Raw genomic sequence first — 17,273 nt, forward strand, 5'->3', positions numbered from 1 at the left:
TGTATGTTTGAATCACTATGAATTTTTTTTGACAAACTTAGAACACAAAGATGCATGATTGTATCACTATGAAATTTTTTTGACAGTCTTAAAACACATATACACAGGATTGAATCACTATAATAGTTTTTTGACAGCATGAGAACACATGTATGCATGATTGAATCATTATGAAATTTTTTTGACAGCCTTAGAACTCATATATGCATGAATGAATCACGATGAATTTTTTTGATAGGCTTAAAACACATATATGCAAGACTGAATCACTATGAATTTTTTTGACAGCCTTAGAACACATATATGCATGATTCAATCCATAGGATTTTTTTTTATAGCCTTCGAACACGTATATGAATGATTGAATCACTATGAAATTTGTTTGACAACCATGGAACACATATATCCATGATTGAATCACGATGAGATTTTTTTGACATCCTTAGAATACATATACGCATGATTAAATCCCTATAATTTTTTTTAACAACCTTAGAACACATATATGCATGATTGAATCACTATGAATTTTTTTTGACAGCCTTAGAACACATATATGAATGATTGAATCACAATAAAATTTTTATGACAACCTTAAAACATGAATATACATGATTGAATTACTATAAATTTTTTTGATAGCCTTAAAACAAATATATGCATGATTCAATCTCTATAAAATTTTTTTTACAGCATTAGAAGACATATATGCATGATTCAATCACAAATTTTTGTTTGACAACCTTAGAACACACATCTACATGATTCAATCACTATGAAATTTTTTTGACAGCCTTAGAACACATATATGCATGATTGTATCACTATGAAATTTTTTTGACCGCCTTAGAACACATATATGCAAGATTGAATCACTATGAATTTTTTTATAGCATTAGAACACATATATGCATGATTGAATCATTATGAAATTTTTTTGACAGCCTTAGAACACATATATGCAAAATTGAATCACTTTGAATTTTTTTTGACAGCCTTAGAACACATATATGCATGATTGTATCACAATGAAAAAATTTTGACAGCCTTAGAACACATACAGGATTGAATCACTATGATTTTTTTTGACAGAATTAGAACACATATATGCATGATTGAGTTATTATGAATTTTTTTGACTGTATTAGATCACATATATGGATGATTGATTCACTATGAATTTTTTTTTACAGTCTTAGAAGACATATATGCAAGATTGAATCACTAAGAATTTTTTGTGACACCCTTAAAATACATATATGCATGATTGAATTAGTATCAAAATTTTTTGATAGCCTTAGAACACATATATGCATCATTGAATCACTATCAAATTTTTTTGACAGCATTAGAAAACATTTGCATGATTGAGTCACTAAATTTTTTTTGACAGCATTAGAAAACATATATGCATGATTGAATCACTATAATTTTTTTTTGCTAAAGTTAGAACACATATCTGCAAGATTGAATCACTATTATTTTTTTTGACAGACTTAGAACACATATATGCAAGATTGAATCATTACGAAAAATGTTTGACAGCCTTAGAACACATATATGGATGATTGAATGACTATGAATTTTTTTTGACATCCTTAGAACACATATATGCATGATTTATATGATTTTTTTTTACAGCCTTATAACACATATATGCATGATTGAATCACTATTTTTTTTTATTGCGTTAGAACACATATATGCATGATTGAATCACTATAAATTTTTTTGACAGTGTTAGAACACATATCCGCATGATTGAATTAGTACGAAACTTTTTTGATAGCGTTTGAACACATATATGCATGATTGAATCACTGTGAATTTTTTTGACAGCCTTATAACACATATATGCATGATTGAATCACTATGAAATTTGTTTAAAAGACATAGAACACTTATATGCATGATTGAATCACTACGTTAAAATCTTGACAGCATTAGAACACATTTATGCATGTTTGAATCACTATAATTTTTTTGACAACCTTAGACTGCATATCTGCATGATTGAATCACTATGAATTGTTTTTGACAGCCTTAGAACACATATATGCAAGATTAAACCTCTATTAATTTTTTTTGACAACCTTAGAACAAATATCAGCATTATTGATTCACTACGATTTTTTTTATATCCTTAGAACACATATATACATGATTAAATCACTAGAAACTTTTTTTAACAATCGTAGAATACATATATGCATTATTGAATCACTATGATTTTTTTTGACATCCTTAGAACACATATATGAATGATTGAATCACTATGAATTTTCTTTGACAACCCTAGAACTTGAATATGCATGATTCAATCACTTTGAAATTTTTTCGACAACCTTAGAACTAGGGGCGGCAATCAAGTCAGCATACCTCAACATGAACCCGACCCGTATATTAAATGGGTCGGCTGTGGCAAACACGAACCCGACCGATTTATTAAACGGGTAACCCGACACGACACAGTTAACCTGTATAATAAACGGGTCGGGTCGCGAAAACGGGTTGGCGGGTCGGGTTCGGGGTTTTACATTTCAAAGTTTACGGGTCGGCGGGTCGGGTAAACCGATTGACCCGCCCGCCTAACCCGCTTATTAACCGACTTGGTGGGTTGGCATACCTCTAACACGAACTTGACCTGTTTAGGAGGGTCGACCCATTTACGACACAGACCCGTTTAAGCAAAACCCGAACTTGGTTAAGAAGCAGGTTGGTGGGTCAGGTTGGCGGGTCGTGTCAGAAATTGCCAACCCTACTCAGAACATATATATGCATGATTCAACCTCTATAATTTTTTTTTGACAACAATAGAACACATATATGCAAGATTTATCCACTATAATTTTTTTTTGACAACCTTAGAACACATATCTATGTGATTGAATCACTACAATTTTTTTTGACAGCCTTAGAACACATATATCCATGATTATATCACAATGCAATTTTTTTGACAGCCTTCGAACACATATATGCAAGATTGAATCACTATAAAATTTTTTGACAGCATTAGAACACATATATGCATGATTGAATCACTATAATTTTTTTTGACAATCTTAGAAAACATGTCTGTTTGATTTAATCATCATGAATTTTTTTTGACAGCCTTAGAACACATATATGCATTATTGAATGACTGAATTTTTTTTGACAGCCTTAGAACATGTATATTCATGATTGAATCACTATAAATTTTTTTTGACAACCTTAGAACACATATATGCATGATTGAATCCCTACAATTTTTTTTGACAAACTTAGAACACATATATGCATTATTGAATCACAATGAATTTTTTTTTGACAGACTTAGAACACATATATGCATTATTGAATTACAATGAAAATCTTTTGATAGCCTTACAACACATACATGCAAGATTGAATCATTATGAAAATTTTTTGTCAGCCTTAGAACACATATGTGGATGATTGAATCACTATGAATTTTTTTTGACATCCTAAGAACACATATATGCATGATTACATAACCATGATTTTTTTTTGACAACCTTAGAACACATATATGCATGATTCAATCACTATAAATTTTTTTTGACAACCTTTGAACAATTATATGCATCATTGAATCACTAAATTTTTTTAATAGCGTTAGAACACATATATGCATGATTGAATCACTATAAAATTTTTTTGACAACCTTAGAACACATATCTGCATGATTGAATTAGCATGAATTTTTTGGACAGCACTAGAACATATATATGCTTGATTGAATGGCTATGAAATTTTTTGTCAGCGTTAGAACACATATATGCAGGATTGAATCACTATGATTTTTTTACAGCCTTAGAACACATGCCTTAGAACACATATATGCATGATTGAATCACTATGAAATTTTTTTGACAGCCTTACAACACAAATATGCATAATTGAATCACAATGAAAATTTTTTGACAGCCTCAGAAGGTATATATGAATGCTTGAATCAACCTAAAATTTCTTTAAAAACCATAGAACACATATATCCATGATGGAATCTCTGTGAGTTTTTTTTGACATTCTTAGAACACATATACGCATGATTGAATCCCTATAATTTTTTTTAACAGCCTTACAACACATATATGCATGATTGAATCACTATGAAATTTTCTTGGCATCCTTAAAACACATATATGCATGATTGAATCACTATGAAATTTTTTTGACTGCCTTAGAACACATATAAGCGTGATTGAATGACTATGAAAGTTTTTTTGACAGCCTTAGAACATATATTTGCAAGATTGAATCACTATAGAAGTTTTTTGAAAACCTTACATTACATATATGCATGACTGAATCACTATGAAAATTTTTTAACAGCCCTAGAACACATATATGCATGTGTGAATCAATGTGAAATTTGTTTAACAACCTTAGAACACATATACACATGATTGAATCACTACAAATTTTTTTTGACAACATTAGAACACATATATGCATGACTAAATCACTATAAATTTTTTGACAACCATAGACTACATATCTGCATGATTGAATTACGATGAGTTGTTTTTGACATCCTTAGAACACATATATGCAAGATTGAATCGCTCTGGAATTTTTTTGATAGCTTTAAAACACATATATGCGTGATTGAAAACACTATGATTTTTTTTTGACAGCCTTAGAACACATATATGCATGATTGAATGCCTAGGAAATTTTTTGACAACCGTAGAACACATATATGCATTATTGAGTTACTATAATTTATTTTTGACTATCTCAGGAGACATATATGCATGATTGAATCAATATACATTTTTTTTTGACAGCCTTAGAACACATATATGAATTATTGAACCACTATAATTTTTTTTTACAGCCTTAGAACACAAATATGCATGATTGAATCACTAAGAATTTTTTTGGCAGCCAGAGAACACATATATGCATTATTCAATCTCTATAAATATTTTTGACAGCATTAGAACAAATATATGCATGATTTAATCATTATAATTTTTTTTGACAAACTTAGAACACAGATCTGCATGATTGAATCACTATGATTTTTTTTGATATCTTTAGAACACATATATGCATGATTGTATCACTATAAAATTTCTTTGACAACCTTCAAACACATATATGCTTGATTGAATCACTCTGAATTTTTTTTTACAGCATTAGAACACATATATGCATGATTGAATCACTATAAGTTTTTTTTGACAATTTTAGACTACATGTCTCTTTGATTTAATCACTATAAATTTTTTTTGACAGCCTTAGAACACATATATGCTTGATTGAATGACTATGAAATTTTTTTGACAGCCTTAGAACATATATATACATGATTAAATCACTATAAAATATTTTTGACAAACTTAGAACACATATCTGCATGATTAAATCACTATGAATTTTTTTTGACAGATTTAGGACACAATTTTGTATGATTGAATCACTATGGATTTTTTTTGACAGCCTTAGAACACATATATGAATGATTCAATCACTATGAAATTTTTTTGATGGCCTTAGAACACATTTCTGAATGATTGAATCACTATAAAAATTTTTTGACAAACATAGAACACGAATATGCATGATTAAATCACTATGAGATTTTTTTATCAGCCTTAGAACACATATATGCATGATTGAACCACTACAAAATTTTTTGACAGCCTTATAACACATATATGCATAATTGAATCACTATAAATATTTTTGACAGCATTAGAACACATATAAGCATGATTTAATCACTATAATTTTTTTTTTGACAGCCCTAGAGCACATATATGCATGATTGAATCACTATGAATTTTTTTTAATATCCTTAAAACACATATATGCAATATTGAATAACTATAATTTTTTTTTGATAGCATTTGAACACATATGCATGATTGAATAACTATGATTTTTTTTTTACAACCGTAGAACACAGATATGCGTTATTTAATCACTATTATTTTTTTTGACAAGCTTTGTACACGTATATGCATGATTGAATCACTATTTATTTTTTTTGACAGCCTTAGAACACATATATGCATGAATGAATCACTATGAATTTTTTTTGACAACCTTAGATCATATATATTTATGATTGGATCACTTTGAATTTTTTACAGCCTTTGAACATATATATGCATGATTGAATGACTTCAAAATTTTTTTGACAACATAAAACATATATATGCATGATTGAATCTCTATATTTTTTTTTAACTTTAGAAGACATATCTACATGCTTGGACAACCTCAGAACACATATTTGCATGATTGAATCATTGAATTTTTTTTGACAGCCTTAGAACACATATATGCAAGATTGAATCACTATGAAATTTTATTTACAGCCTTAGAACGCATATATGCATGACTGAATCACTACGAAATTTTTTTTACAGCCTTAGAACACATATATAAATGATTGAATCGCTATTAAATTTTTTAGATAACCTTAGAGCATATATATGCATGATTTAAATTTTTTGACAGCCTTAGAACATATATATGCATGATTGAATCACTATAATTTTTTTTTAACTTTAGAAGACATATTTGCATGCTTGGGCAGCCTTAGAAGACATATTTGCATGATTGAATCATTATGAATTTTTTTTGACAGCCTTAGAACACACATATGCAAGATTGAATCACTATGAATTTTTTTTACAGCCTTAGAACACATATATGCATGGCAGAATCACTACGAAATTTTTTTGACGGCCTTAAAACACATATATAAGTGATTAAATGACTAATAAATTTTTTTGATAACCTTATAGCATATATATGCATGATTTAAATTTTTAGACAGCCTTAGAACACATATATGGATGATTGAATCACTATGAATTTTTTTTGACAACCTTAGAACACATATATACATGATTGCTTCACCATAATATTTTTTAAAAGCCTTTAAACACATATAAGAATGACTGAATCCCTATAAAATGTTTTTGACACTCTTTGGACACATATATGCCAGATTCAATCACTATGAAATCTTTTTACAGCATTAGAACACATGTATGCATGATTGAATGACTATAATTTTTTTTTGACATCTTTAGAAAACATATATACATTATTGAATCACTACAAAATTATTTTGATGGCAATAGACCACACATATGAATGATTAAATCACTATATATTTTTCTGACAACCTTATAACAAATGACTGCAAGATTGAATCACTATGAACTTTTTTATGACTGACCCAAAACACATATATGCATGATTGAGTCACTATGAAATATTTTTGACAGACTTAGAACACAAATATCCATGATTGAATCAGTATGATTTTTTTTTGAAAGCCTTAGAAAACTTGTATTGAATCACTATGAAATATTTTTGACAGCCTTAGAACACATATATGCATGATTTTATCACTATGAATTTTTTTTGATAGCCTTAGAACTCATATATGCATGATTGAATCACTATGAAATTTTTTTGACAACCCCAGAACCCATATATGCATGATTGAATCACTATAAAAAAATTTTAACAGCTTTAGAACACATATATGCATGATCGAATTGCTATGAATTTTTTTTCACATCCTTATAACATATATATGCATGATTAAATCACTATAAAATATTTTTGACAACCTTAGAACACATATCTGCATGATTAAATCACTATGAAATTGTTTTGACAGATTTATGACACATATTTCTATGATTGAATCACTATGGAATTTTTTTGACAGCCTTAGAACACATATATGCATGATTCAATCACTATAAATTTTTTTTGACAGCCTTAGAACACATTTTTGAATGATTGAATCACTATGAAATTTCTTTGACAACCATAGAACAGATATATGCATGATTAAATCACTATAAGATTTTTTTATTAGCCTTAGAACACATATATGCTTAATTGAATCACTAAATTTCTTTTTTGACAACCTTATAACACATATATGCATGATTATATCACTACAACTGTTTTTGCCAGCATTAAGCACATATATGCTTGATTGAATCACTATGAATTTTTTTTGACAGCCTTAGAGCACATATATGCATGATTGAATCACTATGAATTTTTTTAAATATCCTTTGAATACATATATGCAAGATTGAATAACTATGATTTTTTTACAGCATTAGAACACATATATGAATGATTGAATAACTGTGAATTATTTTTGACAAACATAGAACGCATATATGCATTATTTAATCACTATTATTTTTTTTGACAAGCTTTGGACACGTATATGCTTGACTGAATCACTATTAAATTTTTTTGACAGCCTTAGAACACAAATATGCAAGATTGAATCACTATGATTTTTTTTGACAGCCTGAGATCACATATATTTATGATTGGATCACTTTGAATTTTTTTATAGCCTTTGAACACATATATGCATGATTGAATCACTTCAAAATTTTTTTGACAACATAAAACATAAATATGCATGATTGAATCACTATAATTTTTTTTTAACATTAGAAGACATATCTTCATGCTTGGACAACCTTAGAACACATATTTGCATGATTGAATCTTTCTGATTTTTTTTTGACAGCATTAGAACATATATATGCAAGATTGAATCACTATGAAATTTTATTTACAACCTTGGAGCACATATATACATGACTGAATCACTACAAATTTTTTTGACAGCCTTAGAACACATATATAAATGATTGAATCACTAATAAATTTTTTTGATAACCTTAGAGCATATATATGCATGATTTAATTTTTTTGACAGCCTTAGAATACATATATGGATAATTGAATCACTATGATTTTTTTCGACAGCCTTAGAACACATATATACATGATAGGTTCACTATAAATTTTTTTATGGCCTTTGAACACATATAAGAATGACTGAATCACTATAAAATGTTTTTGACACCCTTTGGACACATATATGCCTGATTCAATCACTATGAATTTTTTTTACAGCCTTAGAAGACATCTATATGCATGATTGAATCACTATTATTTTTTTTAAAGTTTAGAAGACATATCTGCATGCTTGGACAGTCTTAGAACACATGTGAATGATTGAATCATTGTGATTTTTTTTGACAGCCTTAGACCACATATATGCAAGATTGATTTATTTACAACCTTAGAACATATATATGCATCACTGAATCACTACGATTTTTTTTGACAGCCTTAGAACACCTATATAAATGATTGAATCACTATTAATTTTTTTTGATAACCTTAGAGCATATATATGCATGATTTAAATTTTTTGTCAGCCTTAAAACACATATATAAATGATTGAATCACTATGATTTTTTTTTACAGTCTTAGAACACATATATGCATGATAGAATCACAATAAAATTTTTTATAGCCTTTGAACACATATAAGAATGTGTGAATCATTATAAAATGCTTTGGACACCGTTTGGACACATATATGCCTGATTCAATCACTATGAATTTTTTTTACAGCCTTAGAACACATATGTGCATGATTGAATGACTATAAATTTTTTTTGACAGCCTTAGAAAACATATATACATTATTGAATCACTACAAAATTATTTTGATGGCATTAGAACACACATATCAATGATTAAATCACTATAAATTTTTTTGACAACCTTATAACAGATGACTGTAAGATTGAATCACTATGAATTTTTTTTGACTGACCCAAAACACATATATGCATGATTGAGTCACTATGAAATATTTTTGACAGACTTAGAACACAAATATCCATGATTAAATCAGTATGATTTTTTTTGACAGCCTTAGAAAACTTGTATGCATGATTGAATTACTATGAAAGTTTTTTGATAGCCTTAGAACACATATATGCTAGATTGAATCACTATGAAATATTTTTGACAGCCTTAGAACACATATATGCATGATTTTATCACAATGAATTTTTTTTCGACAGCCTTAGAACACATATATGCAAGTCTGAATCACTATGAATTTTTTTTGACAACCCCAGAACCCACATATGCATGATTGAATCACTATAAAATATTTTTGACAGCTTTAGAACACATATATGCATGATTGAATTGCTATGAATTTTTTTTGACAGCCTTAGAACACATTTCTGAATGATTGAATCACAATGATATTTTTTTGACAACCATAGAACACATATATGGATGATTAAATCACTATGAGATTTTTTTATTTGCCTTAGAACACATATATGCTTGATAGAATCACTAAATTTTTTTTTGACAACCTTATAATACATATATGCATGATTATATAACTACAACTGTTTTTGCCTACATTAGACATATTTAGGTCACATATTTCTATGATTGAATCACTATGGAATATTTTTGACAGCCTTAGAACACATATATGCATGATTTAATTACTATGAATTTTTTTTGACAGCCTTAGAACACATTTCTGAATGATTGAATCACAATGATATTTTTTTGACAACCATAGAACACATATATGGATGATTAAATCACTATGAGATTTTTTTATTTGCCTTAGAACACATATATGCTTGATAGAATCACTAAATTTCTTTTTTGACAACCTTATAACACATATATGCATGATTATATCACTACAACTGTTTTTGCCAGCATTAAGCACATATATGCTTGATTGAATCACTATGAATTTTTTTTGACAGCCTTAGAGCACATATATGCATGATTGAATCACTATGAATTTTTTTAAATATCCTTTGAATACATATATGCAAGATTGAATAACTATGATTTTTTTACAGCATTAGAACACATATATGAATGATTGAATAACTGTGAATTATTTTTGACAAACATAGAACGCATATATGCATTATTTAATCACTATTATTTTTTTTGACAAGCTTTGGACACGTATATGCTTGACTGAATCACTATTAAATTTTTTTGACAGCCTTAGAACACAAATATGCAAGATTGAATCACTATGATTTTTTTTGACAGCCTGAGATCACATATATTTATGATTGGATCACTTTGAATTTTTTTATAGCCTTTGAACACATATATGCATGATTGAATCACTTCAAAATTTTTTTGACAACATAAAACATAAATATGCATGATTGAATCACTATAATTTTTTTTTAACATTAGAAGACATATCTTCATGCTTGGACAACCTTAGAACACATATTTGCATGATTGAATCTTTCTGATTTTTTTTTGACAGCATTAGAACATATATATGCAAGATTGAATCACTATGAAATTTTATTTACAACCTTGGAGCACATATATACATGACTGAATCACTACAAATTTTTTTGACAGCCTTAGAACACATATATAAATGATTGAATCACTAATAAATTTTTTTGATAACCTTAGAGCATATATATGCATGATTTAATTTTTTTGACAGCCTTAGAATACATATATGGATAATTGAATCACTATGATTTTTTTCGACAGCCTTAGAACACATATATACATGATAGGTTCACTATAAATTTTTTTATGGCCTTTGAACACATATAAGAATGACTGAATCACTATAAAATGTTTTTGACACCCTTTGGACACATATATGCCTGATTCAATCACTATGAATTTTTTTTACAGCCTTAGAAGACATCTATATGCATGATTGAATCACTATTATTTTTTTTAAAGTTTAGAAGACATATCTGCATGCTTGGACAGTCTTAGAACACATGTGAATGATTGAATCATTGTGATTTTTTTTGACAGCCTTAGACCACATATATGCAAGATTGATTTATTTACAACCTTAGAACATATATATGCATCACTGAATCACTACGATTTTTTTTGACAGCCTTAGAACACCTATATAAATGATTGAATCACTATTAATTTTTTTTGATAACCTTAGAGCATATATATGCATGATTTAAATTTTTTGTCAGCCTTAAAACACATATATAAATGATTGAATCACTATGATTTTTTTTTACAGTCTTAGAACACATATATGCATGATAGAATCACAATAAAATTTTTTATAGCCTTTGAACACATATAAGAATGTGTGAATCATTATAAAATGCTTTGGACACCGTTTGGACACATATATGCCTGATTCAATCACTATGAATTTTTTTTACAGCCTTAGAACACATATGTGCATGATTGAATGACTATAAATTTTTTTTGACAGCCTTAGAAAACATATATACATTATTGAATCACTACAAAATTATTTTGATGGCATTAGAACACACATATCAATGATTAAATCACTATAAATTTTTTTGACAACCTTATAACAGATGACTGTAAGATTGAATCACTATGAATTTTTTTTGACTGACCCAAAACACATATATGCATGATTGAGTCACTATGAAATATTTTTGACAGACTTAGAACACAAATATCCATGATTAAATCAGTATGATTTTTTTTGACAGCCTTAGAAAACTTGTATGCATGATTGAATTACTATGAAAGTTTTTTGATAGCCTTAGAACACATATATGCTAGATTGAATCACTATGAAATATTTTTGACAGCCTTAGAACACATATATGCATGATTTTATCACAATGAATTTTTTTTCGACAGCCTTAGAACACATATATGCAAGTCTGAATCACTATGAATTTTTTTTGACAACCCCAGAACCCACATATGCATGATTGAATCACTATAAAATATTTTTGACAGCTTTAGAACACATATATGCATGATTGAATTGCTATGAATTTTTTTTGACAGCCTTAGAACACATTTCTGAATGATTGAATCACAATGATATTTTTTTGACAACCATAGAACACATATATGGATGATTAAATCACTATGAGATTTTTTTATTTGCCTTAGAACACATATATGCTTGATAGAATCACTAAATTTTTTTTTGACAACCTTATAATACATATATGCATGATTATATAACTACAACTGTTTTTGCCTACATTAGACATATTTAGGTCACATATTTCTATGATTGAATCACTATGGAATATTTTTGACAGCCTTAGAACACATATATGCATGATTTAATTACTATGAATTTTTTTTGACAGCCTTAGAACACATTTCTGAATGATTGAATCACAATGATATTTTTTTGACAACCATAGAACACATATATGGATGATTAAATCACTATGAGATTTTTTTATTTGCCTTAGAACACATATATGCTTGATAGAATCACTAAATTTTTTTTTGACAACCTTATAATACATATATGCATGATTATATAACTACAACTGTTTTTGCCTACATTAGAATACATACATGCATGATTGAATCACTATGCTTTTTTTTTGACAGCCTTAGAACACATATAAGCATGATTTAATCACTATGATTTTTTTTTGACAGCCTTAGAGCACATGTATGCATGATTGATTCAGTATGATTTTTTTTGTACAGCATTAGAAAACTTGTATGCATGATTGAACTACTATGAAAGTTTTTTGATAGCCTTACAATACATATATGCTAGATTGCATCACTATGAAATATTTTTGACAGCCTCAGAACACATATATGCTGGATTGAATCACTATGATTTTTTTTACAACCCCAGAACCCATATATGCATGATTGAATCACTATAAAATCTTTTTGACAGCTTTAGATAACATAGATGCATGATTGAATTGCTATGAATTTTTTTTGACAGCCTTAGAACATATACATGCATGATTAAATCACTATGATATTTTTTTGACAAATTTAGGACACATATTTGTATGATTGAATCACTATGGATTTTTTTTGACAGCCTTAGAACACATATATGCATGATTCAATCACTATGAATTTTTTTGGACAGCCTTAGAACACATTTCTGAATGATTGAATCACTATGACATTTTTTTGACAACCATAGAACACATATGCATGATTAAATCACTATGAGATTTTTTTATAAGCCTTAAAACACATATATGCATGATTGAATCACTAAATTGTTTTTGACAGCCTTATAACACATATATGCATGATTGAATCACTACAACTGTTTTTCACATCATTAAAACACATATGCATGATTGAATCACTATGATTTTTTTTGACAGCCTTAGAAGACTTATAAGCATGATTTAATTACTATGACTTTTTTTTGACAGCCTTAGAGCACATATATGCATGATTCAATCACTATAAAAATTTTTAAACATCCTTTGAACACATATATGCAAGATTGAATAACTATGAATTTTTTTGACAGCATTAGAACACATATATGAAAGAGTGAATAACTGTGATTTTTTTTTGACAAACATAGAACACATATATGCGTTATTTAATCAGTATTATTTTTTTTGACAAGCTTTAGACACGTATATGCTTGACTGAATCACTATTAAATTTTTTTGACAGCCTTAGAACACATATATGCAAGATTGAATCACTATGATTTTTTTTGACAGCCTTAGATCACATATATTTATGATTGGTTCACTTTGAATTTTTTTTGACAGCCTTTGATATATGCATGATTGAATCACTTCAAATTTTTTTTGACAACATAAAACAAATATATGCATCATTGAATCACTATATATATATTTTTTTTAACTTTAGAAGACATATTTGCATGCTTGGACAACTATAGAACACATATCTGCATGATTGAATCATTGTGAATTTTTTTTGACAGCCTTAGAACACATATATGCAAGATTGAATTGCTTTGATTTTTTTTGAAAGCCTTAGAACACATATATGCATGATTGAATCACAATGAAAATTTTTTGACAGCCTTAGAACACATATATGGATGATTGAATCACTATGAAATATTTTTGACAGCCTTAGAACACATATATGCATGATTGAATCTCTGTGAATTTTTTTTGACAGCGTTAGAACACATATATGATTGATTGAATCATTATGATTTTTTTTTGACAACCATAAAACACATATATGCCTGATTGAATCACTATGAATTTTGTTTGAGAACCTTGGAACAGATATATACATGATTGTATTACTATGGATTTTTGTTGATGACCGTAGTACACATATATGCATGATTGAGTCACTATGAAAATTTTTTGACAGCCCCATAACACATATATGCATGATTGAATCTCTATTAAATATTTTTGACGGCCTTACAACACATATATGCATGATCGAATCACCATGAATTTTTTTGACAACCTCAGAACACATATAAGCATGATAGAATCAATATAAATTTTTTTGACAGCCTTAGAACACATATATGCATGATAGAATCACTATTAAATTTTTTTGACAGCCTAAGAACACATATATGCATGATTGAATCTCTATGAATTTTTTTTGACAGCCTTATAACACATATATGCTTGATTGAATCACTATTTAATTTTTTTAACAGCTCTAGAACACATATATGCAAGATTGAATCACTATAAAATTATTTTCACAACCGTAGAACATATATCTGCAAGATTGAATCTGTACAAATTTTTTTTTGATATCCTTAGAACAAATATGCATGATTGAATGACTATAATTTTTTTTTGACAGCCTTAGAACACATAAATGCAAGATTGAATTCCTAAGAACTTTTTTTGACAGCATTAGAACACATATATGCGTGATTGAATCACTATCAATTTTTTTTTATAGCCTTAGAACACATATATAAATGATTTTTTTAAAGTCTTAGAACAAAAATATGGATGATTTAATCACTCTAAAATTTTTTTATAGCCTTAGAACACAGATAAGCATGATTGAATCCCTATATAGTTTTTTGACATCCTTAGAACACATATATGAAAGATTGAATCACTATATAATTTTTTTGACAGCCTTAGAACACACATATGCCCCATTGAATCACTATGTAATTTTTATGATAGGCTTAGAACACATTTATCCTTGATTGAATCACTATGATTTTTTTTTACAGCCTTAGAACACATATATGCATGATTAAAATACTATGATTTTTTTTGACAGCCTTATAACACATATATGCAAGATTGAATCACTACAATTTTTTTTTGCTAGCCTTACAACACATATATGCATAATTGAATCACTATATAATTTTTTTGATAGTCTTAGAACACATATATGCATGATTGAATCACTTTGAAAATTTTTTGACAGCCTCAAAACACATATATGCATGATTGAATAACTATAAATTTTTTTTGACAACACTAGAACACATATATGCATGATTGTGTCACTATAATTATTTTTGAAAGCATTAGAACACATATATGCATGATTGAATTACTATAAATTTTTTTTTACAACCTTAGAACACATATCTGCATGATTGAATCGCTATGATTTTTTTTTGGACAGCCTTAGAACCCATATATGCATGATTGAATCACTATGAATTTTTTTTGATAGCCTTAGAACACATATATACATGACTGAATCACTATAATTTTTTTTGACAAGCATAGACCGCATATCTGCAGGATTGAATCCCTATGAATTTTTTTTCAAAGCCTTAGAACACATATATGCAAGACTGAATCACTATAAATTTTTTTGATAGCTTTAGAATACATTTATGCATGATTGAATTACCATGAATTTTTTTCGACATTTTTAGAACACATATGCATGATTGAATCACCATGATTTTTTTTTGGACAGCCTTAGAACACATATTTCAATGATTGAATCACTATGATCTTTTTTGACAACCTTAGAGCATGAGTTTGCATGATTGAATCACTATGATTTTTTTTAACAGCCTTAGAACACATATATGCATGATTCAATCACTATAAATTTTTTTGACAACATTAGAACATATATATGCATGATTGAATCACAATTATTTTTTTTTAACAACTTAGATCAGATATCTGCATGATTGAATCACTACGATTTTTTTTTACAGCCTTAGAACACATATATGCATGATTGTAATACTATAATTTTTTTTTCACAGCATTCAAACACATATATGAATGATTGAATCTCTATGAAATTTTTTTGACAGCCTTAGAACACATATATGCATGATTGAATCACTATTAAATTTTTTTGACAACCTTAGAACATATATCTGCATGATTGAATCACTATAAAAATTTTTGTTCAGCCTTAGAAAACTATAATTTTTTTTGAGAGCATTAGAAGAACTATATGCATGATTGAATCACTATGATTTTTTTTTGACAGCCTAAGAACACATATATGAATGATTGAATTATTATGGATTTTTTTAATGACTGTAGAACACATATATGCACCATTGAATCACTATGAGATTTTTTTGAATGCCTTAGAACACATATATGCTTGATTGAATTAATATAATTTTTTTTGATGGACTTAGAATATATATATGTATGATTGAATCACTACGTAATTTTTTTGACAACA

The sequence above is a fragment of the Nuphar pumila genome, chromosome 1 (assembly GCF_984573655.1).
Source record: "Nuphar pumila chromosome 1, dmNupPumi1.hap1.1, whole genome shotgun sequence".
Taxonomy (NCBI): domain Eukaryota; kingdom Viridiplantae; phylum Streptophyta; class Magnoliopsida; order Nymphaeales; family Nymphaeaceae; genus Nuphar; species Nuphar pumila.